The 27245-nt window shown below is 40.6% G+C and overlaps 2 long non-coding RNA genes across 6 annotated transcripts in view; both read left to right on the forward strand.

The window, feature by feature from the left end:
* LOC109144541 overlaps positions 1–27245 on the forward strand; it is a 57122-nt gene that overhangs the window by 23229 nt on the left and 6648 nt on the right. The window contains exons 3-5 of one of the 5 annotated variants that reach the window (XR_005602075.1): positions 10564–10590; positions 13800–13858; positions 14378–18135. This is a non-coding gene — a long non-coding RNA (uncharacterized LOC109144541). Of the gene's footprint in view, positions 1–10563; positions 14310–14377; positions 18136–27245 lie in introns of those variants that run through there. The other 4 variants (XR_002045373.3, XR_005602074.1, XR_002045379.3 and 1 more) reach the window with 4 other exon arrangements.
* On the forward strand, positions 4099–10396 carry LOC120410118. Its single transcript, XR_005602076.1, has 3 exons — positions 4099–4222; positions 5698–5805; positions 6428–10396. It is a non-coding gene; the product is annotated as an uncharacterized LOC120410118 (long non-coding RNA).

Below are 27245 nucleotides of genomic sequence, written 5' to 3' on the forward strand. Positions count from 1 at the left end.
GGCCAATCAAGCTGGCCCTGCATGAGGTAAGATGGATAGTCTCCCCGTGTGCCCTCAACTCCCTCTAAAATTTCAGCAGATCAATGTAGCTGTGGTTTTTAATTTCCCCTCCGATTCAGCATTATTTCATGGACTCACACATGCCCTGCAGGACACAGCATCACAGAGCACAGATAAACAGCCACTGAGCCCCGGTGCCCCTTGAGGTGCTGCAGTCACCCTCCAGAGGGGAATGTCACAGTGGCAAGTTCCTTTCCCTGGGTAAACTGACCTCAGGGTTTCCAGGCCAGTTTCAGCTTCAGCTGAGACACAAGAGCAGACACTTCACCTCTATGTTCTGGGGTAAGAGCTCTTATATTTTGTAATAAAACTTATTCCTGTCGCCAAGTGCAGGCACAGAGATCAGAATGGATGGTGGGGCTTCTGCTCTTCCCACTTCTTTTCTGAAGAGGAAACCAATCTATCCTTGCAGTCTTGTGCAGCAGTAATCCATAAATATTTGAGCATAGTGCAGCACCGGGTCCAGCCACAGAAGACATAGAAGACGTCCTGAGAGGTGCTCAAACAGCCCTGGGTTCTAAAGTACTCACTGGCTTGCAAAAAAGAAACACTTCCTGAAGGCTACCTGCAGCACAGTCTGCTGCAGAGGTTGTTCGGACACATGTTGGCAGTGTTATGAACAGACTTAAAGAGAGAATACCTCTCTGTCCTTTCTTATTCTTCTCAAAATCTCCTGGTTATGTACAGTGACAGGAGAATGGAACTTTTTCAGTTTAATTTGTGAGCCAATGGGGCTTATCAGGGAGACAGCACTTACCATGTGGGGAGTACAAACTAAACAGGGCTGCGGGAGGGAATATATGATGAAAAATATCAAATTTTGATTGGAGTTCTTTAGTAAATTAATAGCCAAAATGTAGTTTTTGATCAATGAAGAATGCCAATATCACTGTTAATTGATATTGGGGTAAAAAATCATAAACTGTGGCCCTTGGAAGGTGATGATAGAGGTCTGCCACCATGCTTGTAATGCAGCATGCAGTAGCTTTCTGAGGCACAGCACTGGGATCTGTGCATCAGCAGTGCAAATTCGCCCTGGGGGTAAGATCTTCTCAGACCACCACTGCAGAGGGAGACAGAAAAGATGAGGCAAAACACAACTGCATGCTCTGTAGAAGCAAACAGACCTGGGAGAGAGCTGCTCACACCTCTCTGCATCAATCATTCATGGTAATTCCTTCCTAGCAGCAGAGAGATGAGAGACCATGACACAGAAGATGCTTCAGCATGTAACTGTAGGCATGTGAGCAGTAGTCTTGTTGGGAGTGATTCCATGTGGGTTTCGCAAGCGCACACCCCTGAGCCTGTTCCACTGCTCCTTGTGTGGTGCTTGTATGGTCAGTGACTACAGTGTCGCAGAGACTGGGAGAGAATGGGCAGAGGAGGAGCTGCCTCCCCGGCTTCCACACACAGGTGCTTCACAGTGGACATGAACTTCTCTAGTTCAGGAGGTGTGAGGTAGAAAATGTCTCTCTCAAAGCTCACTCAATATCAGTGGATGTCTTTCCATTCTGTAATGTCTTTCTGTCCATCCTGCAAATGATAGGTACAGCTGCTACCTCAACAGACCTTTGACAAAGCATGGGAGAGGTCCTGTGTTGGCTGGTTATTGAGAATAGGAACCCCCTTGGCAAATCTGTATGTGCCTAGGCATGATAAAGCAGTATCTGTGTAAAAAGGCTCAGTGGATGGCAGCAAAGGAGATGATACTTCCTCACTTTAGCTCTGGTTCAGGTGTTGGACATCCTGTGCAGAAGCTAATATGTTCTTTTCCAGTGGCAGGTGATATGAGAAGAGAACAGGCTAAGCTGCTACTTTCATCAGTGAAAAAAAAAAAGAATTCAAGGCCTGACTCTGGGTAGCTCTGTGCCCTTTCTTTCCCTCAAAATGTACTGGTTGAAGACTCTCTTTTCTTCCCACGCTAAAAGCAATATCTGTCCTTGGGTAGCTGGCACTAGCTGACATTGCTCTGTGGAGAGATGTGATAGGGACAGTTATGAGACTGGGATAAGTGAATTCCTCATTCCTATTGGGAAAGAAGAAGATGAATACATTTAGTTTTACTCAGGAAAAGGGCCTTTCATTAGTTATATAGAACTGAGGTGGATCTAACTTAATTTTACTGATAAGAGGAGAATAAAAGCAGGTGAAGATGGGATGACCTAAATGCATAGAGCAAGAATTGGCTTTATGTTAATTGGGATGAGAGCATGGAGTCTAAAATTGTCATGTGAAGGCAGCTTGAATTAATTTTTTGAGAGGAGGTATTAATTATTGAGTTGTGGGCAGAAGAAATCATTTACTTATTAAAGCTCTGTGTATCTGGAGTTGGTTCTTGGAATGAAGATAATACATGCAGTTGACTTGTTCCACTGGGACTGCATGTAAGGCTTTGATAACCATTGCCTGACTGGATGAGATGCAGCCATGGTTAGACAGATAACCCGAGAACCAGATCAAACTGTAGAGCCCAGATTCTTATCTCAAATACTTGTCAACCATATCCCTCTGTTTTGACCAGCTATGCATATTTAAATTCAAGCTTCCAGCTGCTTTGATTGGATGGGAAGGTTCCTCATCCATGGGAAAATATTGTCATGTTTTTCCTGGGTAATTAAAATCAAGTGGTCAGTTTAATGAGGAATGAGATATGGAGTTCCCTTTAGTTTCAACTGTTCTTATTTAAATACTTGCTCAAATAAAAATAGGGGCAATGACTTTCTGTTTTAGAGAAAAATGATCTCTGAGGTTCCCAAAAGGACTGCCAGTAGTGTCACATTTTCTGGAAATTTGGCTCCTTATGGTTTTCTCTTACAAATATGATCTGATATTTAAAGTATCTTGGCAAGAGGCCATTTGCCATCTTTGATCTGGATCCTGATATGTAATTTAAACACACCCAAATGTATGAAGCAGTTACCCACTTCAGACAGGATTTGCAAATGAAACTACAGGTACTGACAGCATTTTTTACTCTGAACTATCTATGCTGGGACAGAAGTTAGTAGGTAAAGGGCCATCACCTGCAAACACGACTGGAAGAAAATTCAAATTTTGATTTTGAAAGACCACCCAAAACCCCCCACTTTGTGCAAATTATCTGAATTTAAAGTCAAGTGTAACACTGCTACAGGCTTCAACTTGCCTGAGGGTTGTATCGGACAAAGTCACTGAGAAAGCTGTTTGTGTAAAAAGAAGGGGGGGAAGAATAAGAAGAGGTATATATTTCTCTTTCTCTCTCCCTATTTTTTGTTGATTATCTGCAAGTGATTTGCATCCTAACTATGCGTTGCAGAATTTACCTGGTGTAGCAGATTACTGCTCTGCTTCTCTGCAAACAGCACCCATGAAGGAGCATCAGTCACACACAGGATCCAGCAAACACGAGGGGTGTCAGGGAAGGCATCAGCTGAATTTCACACTAGTGTGTTGGGAGTGCTGTGGCTTGCACTGCAGAGTGGGCTCAGGGAGCACAAACTGGGTTTCTTTCAGATGAAATTAATATAGAAATTGTGCTCTGCAATCACACCTAATGCATTCCACTTGTTAATGCACATCAAGTCCATGGGACCAGACTAGAATTAATTTGACGTAACCCCCAAAAAGATACATTGTGGACACGAGGTCCTTAGTACCAATTATGCACTATATCTGTTTATTCCTATGCACCAGCTACTTGCAAATATGGTCTAAGCCAAAGAGGCACATTGAAGGATGCCATAAAAAAAATAGCTGAAGGAACTGTATTTCCACACGCACATTATTATTTATAATTTGCACTGAAGCACTATGTAACCCTAAATCCCCCATTGTGCAAGGTGTTAGATACTAACACAGAACAAGAAGATGGTTCCTTCCCCTGAAGAATTAAAACCTGGAAATATTTTGGGATGGAGCTTTGCCTCACAATCCAGCCTGACATGTTCCCAGGTGCTGTTCTGGCATAAGAAAGCTGTAAATTCAGTCATGCAACTTAGCTCTGGGAAGGAGGTGGGACTGGGGAGAGGAGTGTAAGATTTCACAATGCTCACTTTTCCTTGTGTCTTCACTGGGTTGAAATGGATGGAAAAAAGCCAATAGCCAGCAGAAAGTGGAGGCTGAGGGAATACAGTACTGAACCAATATCCTGGTGACTTATGACCTTCCTGGGACACTGTGAAGAGTAAGTGAGTGACAGATTATCTGCTGACCTGTGGGATAGCTCATTTGCTTTTGTTCAAGCAGCAGTTTTTCTGTAGAACTGTAGATCCGATATATTTCTCTGTTGAACTGAGCTACCTTACTGCTAAATAAATATGTCAGTCAGCAATGACACAAGTTAGTTTCTCTGGTGGGAGGTGTTTGTCTCACTCCAAAGGGGAGCCTGAGAGGATGCACTGTGGAAGTTAGGAGGCAGGGACCCTAGGGCAAAACAGAGAGCGAGTCAAACTGACAGTGGGGGCAGGCTGCAGAGCTACCTGGAGGTATTTGCATGCCACAAATGGACCTGTGATTTCTGACTCTTTGTAGGATTTTCTTTACTATTCTTTCCTTAAAGTTTGGACAAGTTTATGGTTCCTGCACTGAGGCTAGTCCTTCTCTCCTGGGGTCTCGTCAAATTTAAAAGCTGTACTATTCTTTTTCATAAAAAAACCCCAAAACCCTACAAAACACAAACCATAAAGCTCCTTATACTGTCCCCCTTCACAGATATGTTTGACATGATCCTTCATTTGCCTACACCTGTTTAATGTTTATTTTTGTGAGATAACCCGTTCTGCTTTAGAAGTCTGATCTGTTAAAACTGGACTAAGATCATGATGCAGGAGTGTCCAGCAGAGGACTGAGGAGGATGGTCTGGCATGCTCTGTCTTAGTGTAACAACCACTTCCACTGGTTATACTTAAATTTTAAATTATTTTCATTTGTACCATTGGAACTGTAAAGTTAATGTTTGCAGCAGAAATGGGAAGGCTACACAGAAGCTAATATTGCCAGTTTTTTTCAGAAAACAGTATTTCAGAAATCACAATTCTACTGGCTTGCTTTGATGTGAATTAACAGTGAATATTCATGGTCAGGCATATTTTGTGATCACAGACACAAAACATGGGGAGTAAAGCCCTGTACTACTTCTGACCTTGCAAGGGATCCAGTAACAACAACAAGGAAGAGTAAAAAAACATTTCTCTCCCCAGTACTGATTGCCTCAGTCTTGCCCTCTTAATAAGCATTTAAATAATGTAAATGTGAAGGGTGGTGCAGGAGAGAGAAGGGGGGGGGTGCACACAAACGTTTCTGACTTTTCTTTTTCCCCTGAACACTGATTCCATTGCATAATTATATGGGTTGGCTTGAAAGAATGAAACCCAGTTCAAAATGTATGAGTTCATTTTTATGTTCTACTGAGAAAATTTATTCAGTGTGACTGCTCAGTAGCGAGAGCAGTAAAACACCTTAATCCCTGGTTGAAGAAAGGTAATACCTTGACAGATGTGTGCCTCCTACTTTCCTTGCGGCCATGTTTCAACAACAAACCTTTATTTCTGCTTCTCGGCTGTAGCAGAAAAAAAAAATGAGCGGAGCAATAAAGCAGTCAGACAAATCTCAGGAGCCAGGCGGCAATGCAATAGTAATGACAGATTTTTAATGTGGCAGGAGAGATTGACAGGAAAATGTCTTCAGAGCAAACGCACGCCAGATGGAATGAAAACGGTTTATTGGAGTATGGAGGTGCTACTGAACTGAATAGAGGGCGGGTTTAAGGTGGGTGTTTTATCTGCTTCAAGTAAACAACAACAACCAAAGAAAAAAAAATTCCACTCACCAGGTATTGCCTTAGACCGGTCTTTGCACTGAGGGGATATTTTTTGTTTGTTTGTTTATTTGGGTTTTTTTCTACAGTACTGCACCAGAGAAAAACTTTAAAGTCAAAAGTTCAGTCATTACACGCACTGCACAAAAGGAGAAGGCAAACTGGTTTGGTCTCAGCTTTTTTCATTGTTTGCCTCTCTTCCCTCCTTCTCCCCCATCTCTCCCCCTTAATCTGAAGGAATTTCTCACTCACTAGAACAGATAAAGATGTTTTGATGTGCTTTCAGATAAATCAGAATGATTTTTTTTTTTCAAAAAGAGAACGAGTAAGAAAAAAAATAATTCCAGCTGATAGAGTAGCTATCAAATCTAGGACAGAAGAAGAAGAAGCCTACACTAAAAAACCTATAAAAGCCAATATAGCTGTTTCTATATCAAGAAGAACAACATCATTGTGTCTTTTTCAACTGAGTAAACTTAACTTGCATGCTCTTAGTAATGATAATAAAGTCAAATTCAGCCTTACATCTCACAAGAAAACATAACTCTGAAATATTTCATACCCTCCATACAGAGCAAAGGCAGGAAAACAGCCATAAATGGGAAGAAATGGCACAAAAGAAAGGAAGAAAATACAACTCTAAACTGTGAATCTCCCTGACATCTTTTCATTATCAGCCTAGTCAATGAAGAATGCCACAAAGGAAAGGACAGCATCATATTATTGAAACATGCTGGTTTGGGGTTTTTTTGAAGGACGCACTTGTATATTCTCTGTGGGTAGATTTTTTTATTTCATTATATCTGCTATTATTAACGCTCTGTAATTGTGTTTTACATGCAGGGCTTGGATTAAGTGTTTTGCCTGTATCATATGCATTTGTACCGTTCTTTTTAGAGTTTTTTCAGGGCTTTTTTCCTTATGCAAACACATCAGAGAGAAGCCATTGAGTTACCTACTTTATTTGTATTATACTTTAAAACAAAACAAACCCACCCTTTTTATCTTTGACAACATGCTTCTTTTTTGCTAAGGAATATTTATTTAGACAGTAAAAAGATGTTATGGTTCTTTCCACTAGTAGAAGTGTATGCACTGAATATGCTCCAATGTAATTTGCAGAAAGTGAGGAAAACACTCTGGAAAAGTAAGCAGGGAGTTTTGCCATGTAGTTTCATCTGATAACTACAATACTATGATAACAAAGCTTTAGGCAATATGCTTAAAAATGACAGGAAAAGTAACTGGCTAAGTGTTGTAATGATCCTTTTATATTACATATTTTATAAATTTACTGATTGCTCAGAAAATAGGTCTTTTTTTCCATGTTTTGTCTTGTTCAGAATCCTGCTATAAAGTTCCATTTAACTCTCCTTTTGTATTAGTCCTGACAGAGCTATAAAAATTGCTTGTATAATTCTTATGGTCTTTGGGGTTTTGTTTCAATTTCCTTAGCATGTGGCTAAATATTGGCATGCAGGCTGTTCACCACGATGCAAGAGAAAATATTTTTATATTTAAAAAACCTTTAACTGGTTAAATCATTTGTCCATATAAAGAACGACACAATGCCAAAAATAACACAGATAGACAAAGTAATGAAGGGCTGGTAAGTGATATTGTGTATATTATTTCCTTGTACTCAAATGTAACTCAATTATCGGTGAATGTAACTTTTTCTGGTTGGGTTGAAGCTGTTTTGTAAGTCAGTCCTGCAAAGGACATCACGTCACTAGGAGCTGTTTTTTTAGAAAACAAAAAAGTTGAAAGAAATTTTCAGTTTATTTTAGAATCTGTTTTACTAGCTTTAAATACTCTCCAAAATTAAACTCCGAATGAATATTAAAGCAATGTTGAAGATAAAACTTGACACAACAGGATGTGATGGCTGCCATTCTGTCCTTAAACCACCTTTTTGCAACACATAATACAGAATATTAATCAGTGTTTTAAAGCTGTGGCAGTTCCTAGAGACACAATGACAAGTTAGGGACAGAACATCCAGCTTAACTGTGAATAGCATTGCCTTATTCTGCACCAGAATCCTCATATCGTTTAAAAATAGATTTTACTGTGTCATCAGCTCCATTCTGGTATCACTAGTAAACTGCACGAGGTATAAAAGCTGCAGTGGAAATTGTACCAGCACAGACACCAAAGTTGCCATCGGTAGTGTGCAATAGCTTGAGTTTTCATTTCAGAAGACACTGAATACTGACTTTCAACCTCAAAAATTTTTTTTATTCCTAAAATCATACCAAGTATGTCAGCATGCTCTCACGCATCCCCGCACTGTGGAATTTTGATAATGTATGTCCTAACCGCTTAATTGATTGATTAGCTTACTGCAGCTTTCTGAGGCACCAAATTTATCTTTAATAGCCGGAGTCAGGCACGGCAGGCAATCGAGGGGGGGGTCCCTTGGCGTCGATTTGCTCTTAACTGGAAAGTCATTACCACTTAATACATGTAGATTGTGTTGAAAGAAAATTATGTGTAATGAAATGAGGGAAAAATTAGTGGAGTGTTATGGGCGAAAGCAGATGTTACGGAGGAATTATGCTAGCAGAGATAATCACCTTCGCTAGCATTGTGTGTGCTGGGGTGTTAACTCAGGGAGAGAGTTGGTGAGAGAGCTAAATAAATGCATTGATTTACACAGATCCACTTTTCAAACTACAGTATATGACTAGTACACACATCTACAAACACATCCATATATATACACGCACATATAGACATGCTCAGGGCTGAACTTTTATATTTCTGACGCTCTTTTTTAGCTATTTTCCAGTTACTCACACTATATTCAGAAGTCCTAGCTGGAAGCACAGGGAAGTAGCTGTTGATTTGCATAGTATTGTGAAGATGAGAATAATATCCAAGGGCAGAAGTACTCATATAAGCATTAAGATGAGACCTTGTATGCTTCAAACTCTGGACAACCTCTCCTGAGAGAAAACTCATGAATTTGAGAAAGGTCTTTGAGGGTAGCACCAGATATTTTAGAAACTATAAAAGTGAAATAAATAACAATTGCAAAAAAATTATAGAGACATAGAATGTTGTGCCTTTACTTAAACAGCCTGTAAATAAAGGAGATAGAAGAAAATAAAGGAAAGATGAAATCTTTCTTTTAATGCAAGTTAGGAACATGTTTTAAGGTAGTAGTTTTGCAGACAGTCAATAACAATAACACTCGGAATCAGGACAAGGAAGGGAAGAGAGATGTCACAGATTTTATTTTGAATGCATTTAAAAACCCTGTAAATTAACCTTTCACCTGTGGGCATCTCCCTGTCCTTTTCCAGCCATGACTGATATATATGCTTGATTATATTTCTAATATCCCAGCATGCAAGGTCACTATTAATTTTTATCTTGGGTTTATCTATTTCATATAACATGTGTTTGGATTTAGAATTATCTCTGCTTTATCACCCATTTCATAATAAAAATGTGGTCTCAGGAAGATATTAGTTTGCAAAATTCACTATGAAAACCATTGACAATTAGGGTTTCCTCATATATCGTTCTGTTCCTTTGCTACTAAATGAGTCTTTACGAGTATAGTTATTGCTGGTGATAATAATACAAATTTTAAAAATTAAAAAAAAAAAAAAGACTGAAGGTTTTATATTCCCAGTATTACCATTCAGAGATAGGAGGTTAGCAAAAAGACTGTCAATTTTCTGTCACTATATTAATGAGTTAAAGAAATGCAGCCAGCCCCTCATGAATCAATTGGAAAACTATGATGAATGTTTCAATAATTAAGAGAATAATTAAATTGCTGAATGTAAGATGGCACTAAATGAAATAGCTTTCGTAACAGCAGCATATTGCTGTTTATAAATACAAAGAGCCACGTTAAACTAATGCAGAGTCCAGCTCAGATTTATCTGCCTGTCTTTAACAGGCTGTGGGCCCAATCCTGCAGAAGCCCACCCTACAGACAATGTCCCTCCTGCCTTAACCCTGTGCACAAGGGCAATAATGGTGTGTGAAAAGCTGAGCACAGGCAGGGATCTGCTGCTCCATCAGAGCCTCTCTGCGTACCTAGAGCCTCCCCACCTGCACACTGCGACGTGGCCACCATCGCGCTGCCTCAGCGATAAGCAGCTAAACTTAAACAGATAACGAAGCCAGGGAATTCGCAGTTAAAGCTGACACTCTGATGGTAGCATGCATGATGCTTGTGGAAATATTTTTAAAAGGTGATATGTGTTAAAGGTGAACTGTAAAGCTGGAGTGAAAATTATGTTAAGTTCAGAAATATGTCCTGAATCTCTCAACTATCAGGCAAGTTTTACTGTAGCTTTCAAAATTCTCTTTTCTCCTGTACAATAATCTGGCAGTTTCTCCTTTGATAAGGACATTCCCAAACATAACTTTGTGTGATATAACACATACCAGAACCTAGGATGCTAAAAACAAGACATCCTAGAAAATTGTCCTTCAAACCAGGGTGTCTCAAAGCAATGCACATATTTTAAAAATATATTATTTGGAAGGAAAAGTGTAAACCATTCCCTAAGCTAGAAAACCTTTATAAATCTTGGTGGGGGGGAGGAGTGGGTGGGTAATAGGTGAAGTAATTAACTGGTATGTACTTGTATTTTGTTTTGAAAGCATGTCACAGCTTTTTTTTTTTTTTTTTTTTTTTTTTTTTTTTTTTTTTTTTTCTGCTGCTGCTGCTGGAATATCAGTATGTTTAAGGAGACCCTACAAATAAGGTAGGGTCATTTCAGGTGCAAAATTTAACCAAATGCATTTTGTTTTCCTGCCTATTAAGATCTTAAAGTGTGTTTTTTACTGCCCCATCTTTCTCATGTCCCTGTTTCACAGTTTGGGTTTTTTCCTTCTCTCTTTTCCCCACTCACTTCTTCCATTCACATATCTCCTTCTGTTTCACCATACACCAGTCCCTAGCTCTCCTTGCAGTGGGGGTAGGTTTTTTTGCTTGTGGGATAAGTCTATGGAAGGAAATTTTCTATACAGTTCTGAGTTAGCCCCTCTTTGGAGCTCAATCATCATGTCAGGCACAATTTCACCATCTTCTTCATCTCCTATATTGCTGAATTTATTCTTCCTGTCTCCTTCAGCAGCATATTCCTGTGTAGTCAGAAAATTATCAATGATACATATATTTCACATTTGCCTTCATTCCTTTCCCATCTCTCTTCTACTGGACAGAGGCACCTCAGACACTCCCCTGAGCCCCATGCCCCCAGTATGTTTCTTTTCCACTTTCCTCTTCCACCTTCAATGCCTCTTTCCTACTCATCACATAAATATATGTTCTGGGGTATTTCAAAACCCAGCATTATGTACTTGGAAAACTAGTGATTTGAGGTGGAATGGAGAATAAATATAGCCATAATATGCTTTAAAATAGGTGAATTAGTTGAGCAGGAGACTTTTAATGCCACATGGGTGGTCAGTAAAAAAGTAACAATTACCATGAGATGGAATTTGATATACCACAGTTATTTCCTACTCTTGAGATAGGGCAGTACCATGGTAACCTAGACTCCACTGTGTGGCAAGTATTGTTAATTGTATAGATTTTTAATGGGGATAATTATGCTTCTCCTGTCTGAAATCAACCTTTACTGGCAGTGACCAATACCCAGAAGGATATTCTCAAAGGGATGTTGCACAACCTACAGTTTGTACACTTCATATTTCTTCCTTATAGTCAGAAAATTTCACTCCATCAGCAGAAGAGGTGTGAAGTGCTTACCTTCTGATAAATCCTGTTAAGAAATTAACATATTAAAAGTTCAGGTGGATAGATATTCATTCTCACCATAGGTTAGGAATGCTACATATTGATGGGCCAAGCCCAGAAAAAGGAAACCATCTTGTTTGTATTTGATGTTTAATTAGATAACTTAATTTTCCAGTATTGCTATTACAGTTTCTTTCTTTAATGTGGAATTTAGGTTTTTTTCTGAAATATCCACATCTCTAATGAGGGTGGATGGAAATTTTCTTTGGCAAAATCTGCTTGAAGCAGATATTGCTTTGCCAGAATTTAACATTCAGGTCAGAGCTTTTCTGCTGTATGGCTCTGTTTCAGGTGAATATTCACTTCTGAGAACAAGATTAGGGAAAATATGTGCCAGTGTTTAAAAATAAATATACCTCTCAGTTGTTTCCTCAACAGCTCTGCAATTTAAAACTGTGCCTTGAAAACTGGTCAAACCTTAAGCTTCTGGAAAAAAACCCAACAATATTTGTTTATGCTTATTAGAGGCTTGTTATATTTGTCAGAGTGTCTGTGGTCGATCAGGTTGTACAGTTACATCACATTTCCTAAGATATGTAGCCCTGTCACTTGAGCAGGTCTTTGGTCCTGCTTGCTGGAGTTGGTTGGATCTCTGGATCCACAACTAATTGCAGAGACCATCTCTCTCCTCTGGTTCTGATTGAGACCAAAGGATATGCAGCAGGAGGAAAAAGCTTCACGAGGAAAGTCACTAAAAAATGAGAAAGAAAGGGTGTAGGGAACCTGGGAATGGAGAGCTCTGAGTGAGGGGGGTTGGAAGAGCTTGTGTTTAACAAGAAAAAAAGACCAGCCACTTTGGACATGGAGCAAATGAGCACACACTTATTGGTAGGTGTACACGCTCCATCTCTGACAATTATGGAAAAAAATTGAAAAAAATTATGTTGGTCCAGAACACGACATATGAAATTGGCCAGAACATTGAGAAACATGGCAACCTTGAGACGTGGCTAAGGAGGAACACGTGGGTATGGACACTAGCCCCAGCTTTGAGAAGAATGACTAAATGAGCAGGAGTTGGATATGAGACTATGCAGGAATAACAAATGTGAAGAAAGGTGTGCATGAGTGCTACCAGAAGAGAGGTAAGAAAAGGAGCAAAATGTTAAATGTTGGAAGGAAGAAGAGGAAATCTATTCCATCCACCTCTATGGAGCCTTAACATAAAATTTATAGGCCTGAATTCTGATTTCACTACGCTGTTAAACAAAGTAACTGTAACTTCCATTCAAATTGTTTTCCATCTCATGCTTAATAACAGGTTATGTAGAGGGTAACTGTCTTCTACCACTTCTGTGTGAAGGCCAGAACAAACAATTATATTTTTGCTTGTTCAATTCCTATACTTCCAAAACACAATGGAAATGCACCTATGAAATTTAAAGTAAGCAATGACATTGTGAGTTTTAGCACTCAAAAACTGGAAAATATCTGGATTAAACCTGCTCTGGTTGTGCCAGTTTGGCCCTTTTAGGGTTATACATGATGACTGCTGATAAGGACTGGATCCCATACTGTCTCCATGTCCCCGAGGTATGCATTGGTCACACTGAGGGGGAATGGCAAAGTCTCTGCTGGCTGCGACAGAGGGCAAGGCAGGGTCTCCTGGTTCAGGCACCTGAGGGTGTAGAACATGCTGTCTCACCCTATTGCTTACAACCCAGCCCTGTTCCTGAGAGTGGAGTTCCAGTTTGCCTAACCAGTGTAAATGAAACATAAATTTTATGGATAAAATCCCAAACAGGCAGAATTAATGGGGAGGTTTTCAGGTTTTCTGTTGATTATATAGTGAATTTATTCACTAGTTTTAACAGCCTTGTTTCAATAGCTACAGAAAATTTAGGTGCAAAGCAAGTACTACGATGATGTCCAAAGGACTGGACTTCACTTCTTATCCCTTTGCAATGAAGAAGCAATAATGCATCCTGAAGTGTTCACAGTTGTACACTTCTGATCCCTCATATCGTTCATCTCCCAATCCAAAACAAACCTTGCTGAAGGACCTAGATCTCTCAGCAAGTAAGCAAAGTCACCCATCCAGTGCCCTGTGCACAAGAAATATTGCACAGTATAAATGCTTTGGAAAATCTTTTATTTTGTCTCACAAAGTGAGTAGGCAAAATCTGATGATTTTTCACATCTTTGTTCTAGTTGCCCAGATGAAGAAAGGATACTACATCACTTTTCCTAGAAAATCATAAGGAATTTTGGTGAGGATTATTTAATTTATGCCGTAGTAACAGTCTGCAGCTACAGTGAGGTTCTTGAGGATAGCCTTGCAGCTAGGAGGTGAAATTCACATTGAAGGTGCATTTTTCTCATCTGTTAGTTTTTATGCTCCATTATATATTTTCTATTATAATTTGGAGTGGAGGATCACAGAATAGAAAGCTGATGCATTTTAACAGGAAATGTTTGCTTTCAAAGAAGTGTACCTCTATTTACAGAAAGCCTGGCTAGAGTTTCAAAAGTACTTTTGTCCCTATAGCATCATATTATCTTTTATATTTCTTAATTGAATCCTCATCCTGGAGGCGAGTAGGTGCTGAACGAAATAGACCTCCCAGGTACAACTGCAATGTATTAAGTCTGGGCTTGAAAAATAGGAGATAGCTATTTGGTGCTCAAAGATATTTACTTTAAACCTGTGGGTTTGTTTTTTGTTGGTTGCTTTTGGGGGGGGGCGGGGGGAGGGGGAGGAGAAGTTTGCTATTATTTCCTTCCCACAGCTACTTCATGAGAAGAGAGAAACACAGGATGAAATGAATGGAAAGCAGAGTTGACAATATTTTTCACAGAATCTACTATAGCTGGCTAAATGCCATTAAAAAAAAAAAAAGTGCCTTCGATGGAATTTGGAAATGGATTGCTATCAACCATTGTTCATTTACTGGAATTTGCAAATGGATTGCTCTCAACCATACTGTCTTCTAGCTGTGTTTGCTTTCTAGGGACATTTGTAGGATTCTATTACTATTGTGGCTATTCACTGAGAATTTCAGAACAGCATGCATAAGTATTGATGGAAACTGGGTATTAGATTCATACACATGAATATGTGCACACTGAACACATTGGAAAAATAAATCAACACCATGTGACTCATCAAAGCAGTCATATCTCACAAAGCTCAAGAAGTGATTGGGGAATGTTCACAGAGAAGTGTTCCTGAGCAATTAGAAGTACTTAGAGAGGAAAAAGGATCTCTTTGAATTCTTTTGCATAATAAACTCAAGGAAACCTCAGTCTGCCCATGGAGATCCCATAAGCAGAAAAAGGGCTAAACTTACTGACTAAACTATTCATTGTGAATCATTCCCTCTGCTCTAATGTCTGCACGGCATGGAAGCATGGTGCCAGCCCTGCTACACACTGTAATTTTACTCTTCTAGGAATAAAGTGGGAATATACTGCTGGGCATGTTAAAGCACTCTGCAGAGGACATTATATATATTTTCAACATGTGACCTGCCTTTGATTTTTGTGTTGGAAATGGAGTTAGCAACCTTCAGAGAGAAAATATTAGCCCACAGACAGTGAAATAAGATAATATTTTTTACTTTATTTCTGTAAAGTGCTATTTGGTACAAAAAACTGTACAAGACTGAAATGTAGATTTTGAGCAGTCAGAGCTCAGCACGGCACAATTCAGCCAGATAATTTTTACATTTTTTGGGCTGACCATGAGTTAACAGTTACTGATTCCTTTAGCAAATTCCTGCCTAATTGTTATTTTTCCTTGATTAAATTGTCCTTTATAAGGACATCTGTTCTGTTCCTTGCCAAGGTGTAAGATACAATCATATCTTAGAATTTGTAAAGTACTTTGGACAACACAGTAATAAATATATTCTGATGATGAATCCTGCAAAGGAGACATTGTCCTCCCCCCCACCCAGCTTAGCACATCTCACTGTCAGAATATTTTTCCCAACACTGTAACTCTCCTTCTCTCCTGATAAAGTATTTCCTCTGTAATTCATCCCTTTTGCCAGCCCAGATCCCTCCAGCTTCTGAACCTCCTTGGAACAATTGCATTGCTCCCTAATGCAGTGTGAGAGTCACCCCTGCTCTGAGGACCAAGATTTCTGTGGGTGGCTGAGTACCACAGAAAGTAATTGTCATTAAGGGGTCAAAGAAAATTGCCCCCTGAGTTACAATGTGAACTACCCCACCCTGAATTCAGGACAGCCCAAATGCTAATTCAAAGACATGCGTTACATGGGGATAGCCACGGGAATTCCTCTCCCAGGGAGGAAAACTTGACCTTTCCAGATCTTTTCAGCATGTAGAAGTATTTAAGACTGCTCTTGTGAGCTGTCTTGCACATGGGGCAAATTGCTGTATGTAGAGGTACAAAATTCAGAGGGGAAAAAGTTTTCATAGCCTGGGGATGACAACTCAAATCTAGACAGCATGATCTAAGGAGGTCTTTTAATATAACAGAGATATATTTCATAAAGATTGGAAAAACAGAGACTTGATTTTTAGAAATTAAATCTGGAAGAGAAACTGTGAAAAGCAGGTATGGTGCTAATAGTCTCCAGCATCATGCCACAGGGAAATAATTCTGTACAATGGTGAAGAAACAATGGCTCAAAGAGGTTGCATTTTTGCTATCCTGGGCTTATGACCAGACATCTGGACACTGATATGAGTGGATAGTCTGAGATGAAAGGAGTGGACAGAAGGTAGCAACCAAAGATAAAGAGATAAATGCTAGGGAGCCATCAGCTTTGTGACAGTTGCTGAGAGTGAATTAAATCATAGAGGAGTAAAACCCAGCAGGAGATGGGGAAGCATTGACAGAAAATGGGAAGGCAGAGAGAATACTGAAGAAATGATTGGAACATTGGAAAACAAAACAACGAAGCATCAAGTTGTGGAAACCCATGGTGGGGAAAGGGAGAGTTGTGGGAGATGGGATGATTTGCTCTCATCTTCTAAAGGCTCCCCATTCCCATGAATGCTTATAGTTTTGCATAAATTCACACGCAAAACATAAGGAGCAGATTAAGCTGAACTGGAAAGGAACCACAATGTGGGGAGGTAATAATTAAAGGCAGTTGCTGGGCAGCTGAAGCGTATGGGAGATTGATTATAAATAGACAGAGATAGGTTTGCTGAAGTGGCTAACGTGCCAGTGAGCCTGAGGGAATGGACAGCAGCTGCAGGCAAGTCCAGGACAAGGAAGGTACTGTTCCTCTTGCCCCACTCATCACAGGCACTAGCCCCAGTCCACTTGTGAATCTTGAAACAGGGAGGAGGTAGTGAAAAAACCATAAACTGTGCACCTCTGAAGACAAAATAATCTGTGGCTGTGTACATTGTTTGTGATATTGAGAATGACATCCTAGCTCACACTCCTTAGCAGCTTTACCAGTATAACCATCAGGGCTTTGGCCATTATAGGGTAAAGCTAGCATCACCCTGGGTAGCATCAGAAGAGACTGCTACCAGGAGGACCACCACTATTATTACTAGCTGCAATAAAAAAAGCACTTCTTAAAATGTTTTTTCTACCTAATTGTCAAAACTGAATAATATTATCAGCTTTTTTATCCTTTGAGTATTTTTCTAATAAGAAAGCGCAGAGATGCACTGCAAATAAAAGCAGAAGATTCGAGGATGCAAAGCAATCATGCAAAATGACTTTCATATCAGTTTGATAAGCAGCTGAAATTTAATAACTACATCTCTCCTATGGTGCTGGATGAAAGTTTAATACTTTATGCTTTTGCTTCTTTCTTCCGCATGATGCTTATTCAGAATCATAACTTTTCCTTTTATAGGCACAGCAATGCTTAGGTGCAGTGGATTAATCGAAGCCTTACGAGACTCCAGTACAGTCCAGACTATAGTGACTTATAATCAAACCCTAGGAGAAGACTGTCAGGGGTCATAAGGGAAATGAGTGGAGATCCAAATGCAAAAGTAATATTTACTGAGGATAATGCACACAGATCTTACTGTCCCAGTAGGCAAGATGGAAGGCCAGTCTTTCACAACCCAGTTCCAAGAGATGCTGGATGCAGGAGAGGAAAACGAAAGAGGAAGGTAAAAATGCCTCTCAGAATTTGGCCCACAGATTTTGGCTTAAAATGTGATTCAAAACTCCAGGAATGTGAGACAAAGCAAATTAATATAATAAATGAATAAAATTCAGCCACCAACAAATAATTGTGACACTGGGAAAAAACAAAAAACACCACCACCCCCCCGCCCCCCAAAGAAACAGCACACACCGCTTCTCATTTGCAAACCAGTGCTGGTAGCATTCAGTGCAGAGGCTGCTCCACCGTAGGTGACACAGCCCCCAGGACGGTATCCCCACCTTGGAAACCAGCATGGGGCTAAAACAGCTGCAGCGGGGACCTCTGAGCCCTGCCCGATGGGTTTTTCCGATGGAAGCTTGTGGTGGGAAGGGTCACATGGGCAGAGGGTCATGGCCAGGCGGGTGTGGGTCAGGAGGAACAGGGAGCCAGGAGCGGTGAGGGGACGCGAGCAGGGGCAGGGGGTAGGCAGGGGGGCTGGCAGGGGCAGAGGACGGGGCAGAAGACAGGGGCAGGGGGCAGAGTGAGAGCACAGGGCAAGCAGAGCCCTGTCAGGAGCAGGGGCAGGGAAGGAGGCAGACAGGGCAGGAGCCTGGGGCAGGGAGAGGAGCAGAGGCAGGGGCTGGGGCAGGAGTAGCGACAATGGCAGGAGCAGGGCAGGGGCAGGGGCAGGGGCAGTCGGGGCAGGAGCGGGGCAGGGGCAGGGCAGGGGCAAGGGCAGACAGGGGCAAGGACAGTCGGGGCAGGAGCGGGGCAGGGGCAGGAGCAGGGGCAGGGGCAGGGGCAGGGGCAGTCGGGGCAGGGGCAGTCGGGGCAGGAGCAGGGCAGGAGCAGGGGCAAGAGCAGGGCAGGAGCAGGGGCAGGGGCAGACAGGGGCAAGGACAGTCGGGGCAGGAGCGGGGCAGGGGCAGGAGCAGGGGCAGGAGCAGGGGCAGGGGCAGTCGGGGCAGGAGCAGGGCAGGAGCGGGGCAGGAGCAGTTCAGGAGCAGGGCAGGAGCAGGGGCAGGAGCAGGGGCAGGAGCAGGGGCAGGGGCAGACAGGGGCAAGGACAGTCGGGGCAGGAGCGGGGCAGGGGCAGGAGCAGGGGCAGGGGCAGGGGCAGTCGGGGCAGGGGCAGGAGCAGGGACAGGGGCAGGGGCAGGGGCAGGGGGCGAGGTGCCGCCTGCTCCGCTGCAGCAGCGCCCCCTTCTGCCCGCTGCCGAGGCCGCAGCCGCGCTCGGCGCTGCGGGCAGCTGCGCATCCCTCGCATCCCGCCGGCTGGGAGGGAGGCAGGAGACACAGGGGAAATGTAGAGCATGGTTGGGGATTAGAAAAAAGGATTTAAAAATAAAAAAAAAAAAAAACCAAAAAACTAGAAACAGTCGTTTGCAGGCGGATGATGGGAAGTCTCCGGATTCACTGGTGGATGGGTGCGTGGCTTCAGTTTCGAGCCTGTGTGTGAATGTGTGTGTGCAAAAAAACAGAATTAAAAAAAATACAAATGAAAGAACATCTGATGTAGTCATCAGATCTAACTACAGCACTTTAATATGAATTGCTACTCCAGATGTTGTCTTAAGAAAATGAATCAATTAGACAAATGAGGAATCTCTTCCTAAATCTTAACAGGAGAAAATAAAGTCCAGTAGCTGCAGACTATTGTATAAATGTCCTAATGGCTTTCATTCTTCTCATATACCTGTCAGCTTTACTACAAGGCTTCTCATCGTTTAAGTTGTTGTTTACCTTCCTGAATACTGGTTTGATTTGAAAAAGTGTTCTAAATGTTCAACACCTTTTACCCTGAAAATAATAATACATCAGCCTTTAGGAGTTGAACCCAGCAGAAACTGGTGTCACTATTCATAAAATAATTGAGTTTACACAAAAAGTGATTTCTGTAATAGCCCCCTTTTTACAAGTATGTACATTTTATTTAAAATTACTGACTCAAAAAGCAAGGTAGGAAAAAATCACCTCCAACAACTTCCTGTAATTGCGAATTATTGTGAGGGAAACAGAAGGAAAAGATTTTGAAATTATGAGCCATTATGCTTGAGAGAGAGAGGGAGTAAGTGAGAGAGAGGGAGAGGGAGAGAGAGAGGCAGTGGGAAAAAAAGACATCTCGGCTTCATGAAACACAGCTGACAAGCTCGACTAAATTACCCCCGGACCATTACAAAAATCACTTAATTGCCAACCATTTTGTTAGGTCAATTGACTCTAATTGAAAAAATAACAAAAAGCTTATTATGCTGCAAATGCGGCCGTGGAAAATGAGTCTTCTGTTAGGAGGAAACAATAATTCTAAATTTCAGCTGCTGCTAACACTACAAAGTTCAGTGTTTCCTTCTGATAGAATCTACTGCACAGGAGAAAGTGAATATGCTCCAATTGATTGATATTTCTTTTAATGCTGCCCCCTCTTCCTTCTTCGTACTCACAGCCCCTTCAGCTGACCCACCCACCCTGCTCAGTTTTATTTCCCTTCCTTGCTGCCTCTTGGCTCTCCTTCCTGTGGCAGGGTCGATGTCAGTTTTTGCTCCTAAGGCGTTTGTGGTTTGGGGGTGTGTGAGGCTGCTGTGACTCCTCTTTTCAGCTTCTTCACAATAACCTCAAAACCCAGGTGAGGGGTTAGGAGGGGCACCTTGCTAAATCCTCCTGGCCCCCTTCGCTTTCCTCTTTTCCTCACACACTGCAATTTTCTTTAAAGCCTGATAAGAGAGAATTGTTTATGTATTTTCACCAACAAAATACCTTAGAAAGAGTCCCCCCAATGTAAATTAAAAAGCGCAAACCTTGACTGGAAAATAGAATTGTAATTATTTATAATGATCAAATTTTTAGGAGTGTGTGCATCAGTTTCTTCATTTCAAAAGAAGATAAACGGGCTGGAGCTCCACTATTGTCCCAATTACAGATTTGAATACTGGAGGTTCATAATGGGATGGATTCTGCTCTGTGAAAAGTAATTATTTGTCCATAAAACCACAAGGCTGCAGAAATGAACTCGGATGGCAAGAGCCTTTTGTTCAGCTCCTTTGCAGTGAAGAGGTAGTGAATGGAAGAAAGTTCTCAGTAGCCACAGTGCATGATTAAATATTTCCATAATCATGTCTATATGTTTGCCTCTTGCACTGTGTTCAGAAAATTCCTTTTCTGATTTTATCCTTTCAGGGAAACTGCCTGACTGTGTTGCACTTTTGCAAGGCCCAAAACTCTTGAGCTGACTACAGTAAAATGGTGAACAAAAAACAGTGTGATACAGCAGGATGTTCCTTCACAGTATTTTAGAAAAAGAAGAAAAAAAAAAAGCAAAAAACTTTGTGCGTGTGTATGGGTATGTTTTTGCTTTGCCTTTTATAGCTACGGTAGATCTTCCAGTGCTTTAAAAAGCAGTGAGTTAAATACTGGTGGCGTGGTGCCTGTGTAGGCAAACGGCACAGCCATTATGTGCTCAGCATACGTTTTTATTGTTTCTTTATATAGAACCCAATATCACTTACACAGAGGGGGATACAACAAATATATCAGACCATGAAGCACACATATGTGCTGTTTCTTTCTGAGCATCCGCAGCTGTATATAATCAATGGAACATTCCTTTGGAGTGCGCCACAGGTCAGCAGGAGCCTTGATACACAGCTGAATTTATGAGTGATCACATTGTTTTAAATATGCATCACTTAGATTTCTACAGGTGTTTAAAGATTTCCCTCAATATTCCCTTTTTTTTTCTTTTTTTTGTTCCTTTTGTGAAAGGCGTGCACATGGAAAACAGAGATTGTATAATTAAGGCTTCCATTTGAATGCTAAAATTGATATAATTTACCATAACTGACAACAGAGAATATTATATCATCTCTAAGAAAAAAGCCACTCAAACTGCTAAAAAAATTAAAATTTGCCTGAGTGAAATATTGCTTCTAATCAGGGACCAGAAAACCTCGAAATTCACCAAGCCTTGTTGAATGTGGGGGACTTTGTAAAGCATTAAGAAAAAAAAATTAAAATCTACTTTTATACTTCAAAATATATGTCAGTAATTTTGTCTAAAAGTATACATCAAAAATAAAAATAAACAACACATTAGAGAAACCCTATTTGAAATATGTGATTTAAAATAAAACAAGCATTATTAATCTGCTTCCTTTATAGTAGAAAAGATATAAAATTAAATAGATAAAATCTTAAGAGAAACCAATGTGCATGTATTGAGGAAAGACAATGAAGCTTCACAGACCGAATAGAACCAATTCCTTTCAAATAAGTGGGAAAGCCCTACAGAGAGAAATAAAAGTGAGGAATGGTGAATTCTGTAACACTTGCCAGACCAATGAGCTTCATCAATTAATCACAGCAAAATAATCACCACCTACATTAAAGAATAATACATGAAAAGGACAGGGCATAGCTTTAACTTATTCAGAAAGGGCTGACTCCCTAATCCCTCTGAGTCTTGACATGTTAACTGGGTAGCGACTAATTAGATGTCAAAAATTCATAAGCACTCTTTAATATTGCATATATCTGCGGCAGACATTTCAATATGAGAGTTGTATACACAGAAGTCACTATAGCATTAAAACACAGCAGGGTGGGAGAAATAAAAGGAAAACAATAAAAACAATGGCCCTTAAAAACCCAAGAGAATGCCTCCTTTGGAAGTGTGTACTTTCTTATTCAGAAAAAGTATCACCTTAATAAGAATTATAGGCAAAGAGGTTTCACTGTTCCATGCTGTGTGGACGAAAAGAGGGAGAAAAGACTGACTTATCAAAGGCACTGGCAGGTAAATAGTAATTTACTATGCATGCACAATGAACATTACACAGTGCCTTGACACAGGGCGATAATGAAAGACATGCTATTGTGGCATCCATCGAGGGAATTTTTTTCTTCATTCTTCCTTCCCTTGTCTCTCTTGAGCAAAGAAGCAGTGATGTTTCCTGGCAGCTGCCTCCTGTTTCAAGCCATTTCACATAATATAGAAAGAACCTGAAGTTTAGTGTATTAAGTAAGTGAGTTAGTTTGCTGGTTTGGCGATATATACATTGCTTGTGCGTGAACTTATATTTCAGATGCAGGGCTCTGTATTTTTATAGAACAAGCCTTTTCCTGTCTGAAGAATTATATGAACCTGTTATATAAAACAATGCAGCAAGATTAAATACAATGCATCATATAATACACTGGTTTATGACTTGCATCCTTTAATTGTAGCTCTCAGGAATAAAAAGAGAGGAATGTGTTGTTGTTTATAATGCAGAATTGCCATTCTCTCTTTTGACTAACAATGTGTACTGTACAGGGTAGTAGTCTGTGGAGATTCCTCTATTTTATCCTTTACCAAACAGCAAAGTTAAATCCCACTTTTTCAATGCTTCTAACTAGCTTACAGGCAGGAAGCCTTTGAATTTAGCCTGCATGCAGTATGGGAGGCTGTGACTGTAATCCTCCCTTAGCTGCTGCTGTTTAAATGTGACATGGCTGCAACTGGAATGTTTTAATTATTTTAAAAGTGTAAAATCTTGTAACATGATGATATAAGGTAAGCAGTCTCGTGCAGAGAAAAAATTATTTGTTCATCTCACGAGAGTAGCATCTAAAGAGAATGTGGCTCTCCTTGTATGTTGCAGTGTGTGTAATAATGATATTTGCATGTATCAGCTGATTAGTACTTTCATAAGCTGACATCTCTCACTGTGATGGCAACTTCTGGACTGATGTAGTACAAGAATAAGAATGAGATGCAATTTAATGACTGCTGACCATGTTAGACTGAATGGTCACTTGTTGTTCAGTTATACCTGGCCTTTCCTTTGAAAGTTGCTACGTTAATTTTATTTCCAAAAGACCTTCTATAATCAACACTGAAACTGTAACTAACTGCTTGCATTTGTCATTATTACACTATTCACACCTTTTTCTTGCAATTGTAAATGTGTTACCTAGCACTTATGTTTGTCCATGTCTTGAGTGTCCAAGGGTGTTTTGTGGGCACACACTTTGTGGTTTTAGACTAGAATCAAAATATTAAAGGCAACAATTAATTAGTGATTTCAATCAGAAGGTGATGATCTGCAGTGCTGGTAATAGTTTTTGACTCCTTTTCTTCCTTTCTGTCATGTTCCTGCCTGTTAGATAATAATGCTGATGTTAATGTGATACTGCTCCATTTTCTGACACACTTGGCCGGCGAGATGGTCCCAAAGCACTCTGTGCATTCTCCACTTTGCTAGAGTCCAAGCACAGACTGGCTCACTTGGATGAGATCTAGCTGATTGTGTAAATTTTTCCAAAGGAGTCCAAAGATGCTGGGATAGTTTCTCTGTAGCCACTGTGGTCTGTTTTTTCTGTGTGACCCAGGGTTTGTTTGGATGTTCAGGAGCAGGAGGGGCTTCCATACTGCAAGCGGTCTGCATCTGCAAAGCTCTTATCTACAAACCCCAGGGAGCTCATATGTACCATGGGTGCTTTGTTCAGGGTTTCCTTACTAATTGGGGCTTCCTGATTTTTTGATTTGATCAAAACCAGCATCCTACCCACATCATAAACATTTCATAAATTATTCCTAATACCCAGTATTTATGTAATGAAACATGTGGGTTTGGAAGCATTTTGGTTGGGGGTGGGAAGGAAAGGAGAAGGAAGAAAAGGAAGCTCCTTCCTTTCGAAGACAGGCTTACTCTGACAAGTGATGTTGAATACCAGTATCTTTTTGTTTTTGGCAAAATTCACATGGCTTTCAGAGGGTTGAGGCCAGAAATTACATGAATTCAGTACACCTCAGCAAACAGGTTAACTAATGCCTCCTTGAAAAGCTGAAAATAAAGTGGTGTAAGCATCCTTCATTCATCTACACTGCTCAGATATCTCCAAGGGTCACTGATACAAACTAAATCCTCATTTATAAAAAGTCAGGTTTTCCAGAAGGATGTTTTATTTTTGTAAGAAACCTGGTTTTCTAGTAATACTGCTTTACTGGATGAGTCTAAATCCAAAACAAATGTATAAAAAGAGGCATGATCCTACCTAGTGCCTGACTGCCAAGGAAAATCTGCAAGCTCAGTATAATGCATAAGTCTGATCATAGTGTGACCTTAAAATAGGCTTTCAGAGCTGTGGTGGGGGAGAAAAACAATATCCACATAACTTATCAATAGCTGAGCATCCCTTTAGTCATTCCACACTGTTGTGCACAGGCAACTTGTGAGCTGACAAATTTCGAATTCTGTCTACAAAATGTTCTAAGCCTGAAAAATGAAGTCATGGCAAGTAAAGGTCATATCCAGCAACTGCATGAAGAGGGTAGTGTGATTGTGGTTTATTTTAAGGGATAAAAAAGATATAACTGGGGAAAGAAAGTGTGGATAGGAGCAGTTTTGGTTCTCCTTAGACCATACTAGGCCAGTAAGTTTTGTGGAGAGTTAATAAAGGAGATGGATGTGTTCCCAAAGGGAAAGGAATATGAATCACAAAAGTGCCAGCTCAGTCAAGACTGGAAGAGCATCTGCTAACATTTTAGCCTTTTTAATGGTCTCACACTGGTTAAAAACATCCAGAAAGATGGAAGGAGTAAAACATAAACCAAAAGAGAAGAAAGTCCCTTTCATTACATGTTCCTTGAACCAGTGAAATCAGCTAGTGGGAATGACCACGGCAAAAAGTTGTGCCTGTGAATTCCTAAAGAAGCAGAAAAATCAGTCTAGGCCAGTTTTTGCTCTTTCTCTTGTTCTGTACAAACACTGTCCTGGGCCAAGATAGAGCTGACTGATGCCACAACACTTCAGAAGCCCAAATTATTGAGAAAGCTGAGAGGAACAAATGGGAATCAGCAGAACGCATCACCAAAAGGACAAATAACAGATGGACAAACATAATTCCAAAGCAAATGCCAAATACTGGAAGGAACAACAGAGTTGGGTAACATACTGGAAGAGAGGCAAAATAGTTAGATTCAGAGGACCAGCACAAATGCCAAAAGGCCTTTAACAGAAGAGAGAAGGTGAAACTAGACAGGCAAAAGAGAAGCTGCTTTCAAAATTCAGAGTATTTGTAGCACAGAATATTTCTATCTGTTAGGCTCTTGGTGTCTCATCTTAAATATTTCCATTAGCACTGTATTTTCTACTGGTTCAGGGCACTGTGCTCTGCATGCTGGAGCTGTATGTGGACATGCTGACAATAAAGTATGAAACTGGGATGGCCCAACCCAATTTCAACCATGTAGCTCTTTTGAATTCCCACGGTGGCCACAGCAATGTGTTCATTGTGTAGACCAGCTGTGATCCAATGGATGTTACCCCAGGAGCAGCCCACAGACTGAATGGACACATGTTAAGTCAAGTCTGCTAAACAACTGCCTTTGAGATTCTTTCTGTCATTTAAGTGCTGTTCATATAAATTTGTAAAAGTTGTTAATTGTAAGGTGCTCTCACTCAAAAAATTGTTTCAGTAAACAGTGCCCTACATTCAGGACCCTGTTTAGCTGTGCCCCAAATTACTCATACAGTTCTAAGGGTTAATGACAGAACAAATGTTCTTGTAATGAATTATTGGTGTACCTTGATGTCACAAGCCAAACAGCTGTTTGTGCAGAAGCATTATAAAATAGGCTGTAGTGCTATTGAGACAATATTAACTGAGGTAGAGAGCTGGAGTGTTTGGTCCCTTTTCTACCCACTGTTGAGGTCAATTCTATTATTTATGTGGTTGAAAGCACAACAAATAGATACTGTTATAGCTCTTTAACCAAAGCTTGTGGTGTTAAATTTCTGATTACACTTGGTAGAGAGTGTGAAAACCCCAAAATCTCCTGGTTTTCCTCTTCTTGTTGCCAATGGTTTCTGAATGTCATTAAGGACAAGAAGTACATATGACAATACCTACATGACGATTTTATTTTTGCTTAAAAATGTGGTAGATTTCTTGCTGACCCTGTCAACAACTATGAGTACTAATTTGCTAGCTCAATGACTCATCATCAGTTCAGTTTACATGTAGCTAACAAAGGTCAGCCCTGAATAAAAAATATTTGATTTCAATACTTAATTCAAGGAGGTGTGATATTTCTATGGGGTTTTTGACTGCTTGATGTAAAACCCTCTAATTGCAGAACCTGAATAGTTCTAGGTTCACTGGTTCATTTTAAATTAGATTTGAGAATCATTAAGTCAGCTTCCTGAAAGGGTCTGACCTGTGTTGGCTGTGTACAGTACAATCGCAATGTCGGACAAGGGGTTCTGCAGTTAGAGGTCACATATTTTCATTGGGTTCTGCTGGCTGGGGTCAGGAGATTCTCTTTCTGAGTAATTCAGCACAGTTTCAGGCCTCAGCTGTGCTGCTGGGGGTCACTGTTCTTGGTCAGGTTGCCATGGGGAAGGGATAAGGGAAAAGTGGACTTTTGTGCTTCCTTCCATTTGACTGCACAGCTTGCTGCTTAGCACAGGGCACTTTGACAGGAAGTGGCTGTGAGGAAGCCCACACTTGTTCCAGTTCATCTATCACAACAAGAGTTATTCTGGAGTGAAAGGATACAACCTAAGGGATGCAGAAATTTCAA

This window comes from Corvus cornix, chromosome 5, assembly GCF_000738735.6.
Source record: "Corvus cornix cornix isolate S_Up_H32 chromosome 5, ASM73873v5, whole genome shotgun sequence".
In the NCBI taxonomy this organism is placed as follows: domain Eukaryota; kingdom Metazoa; phylum Chordata; class Aves; order Passeriformes; family Corvidae; genus Corvus; species Corvus cornix.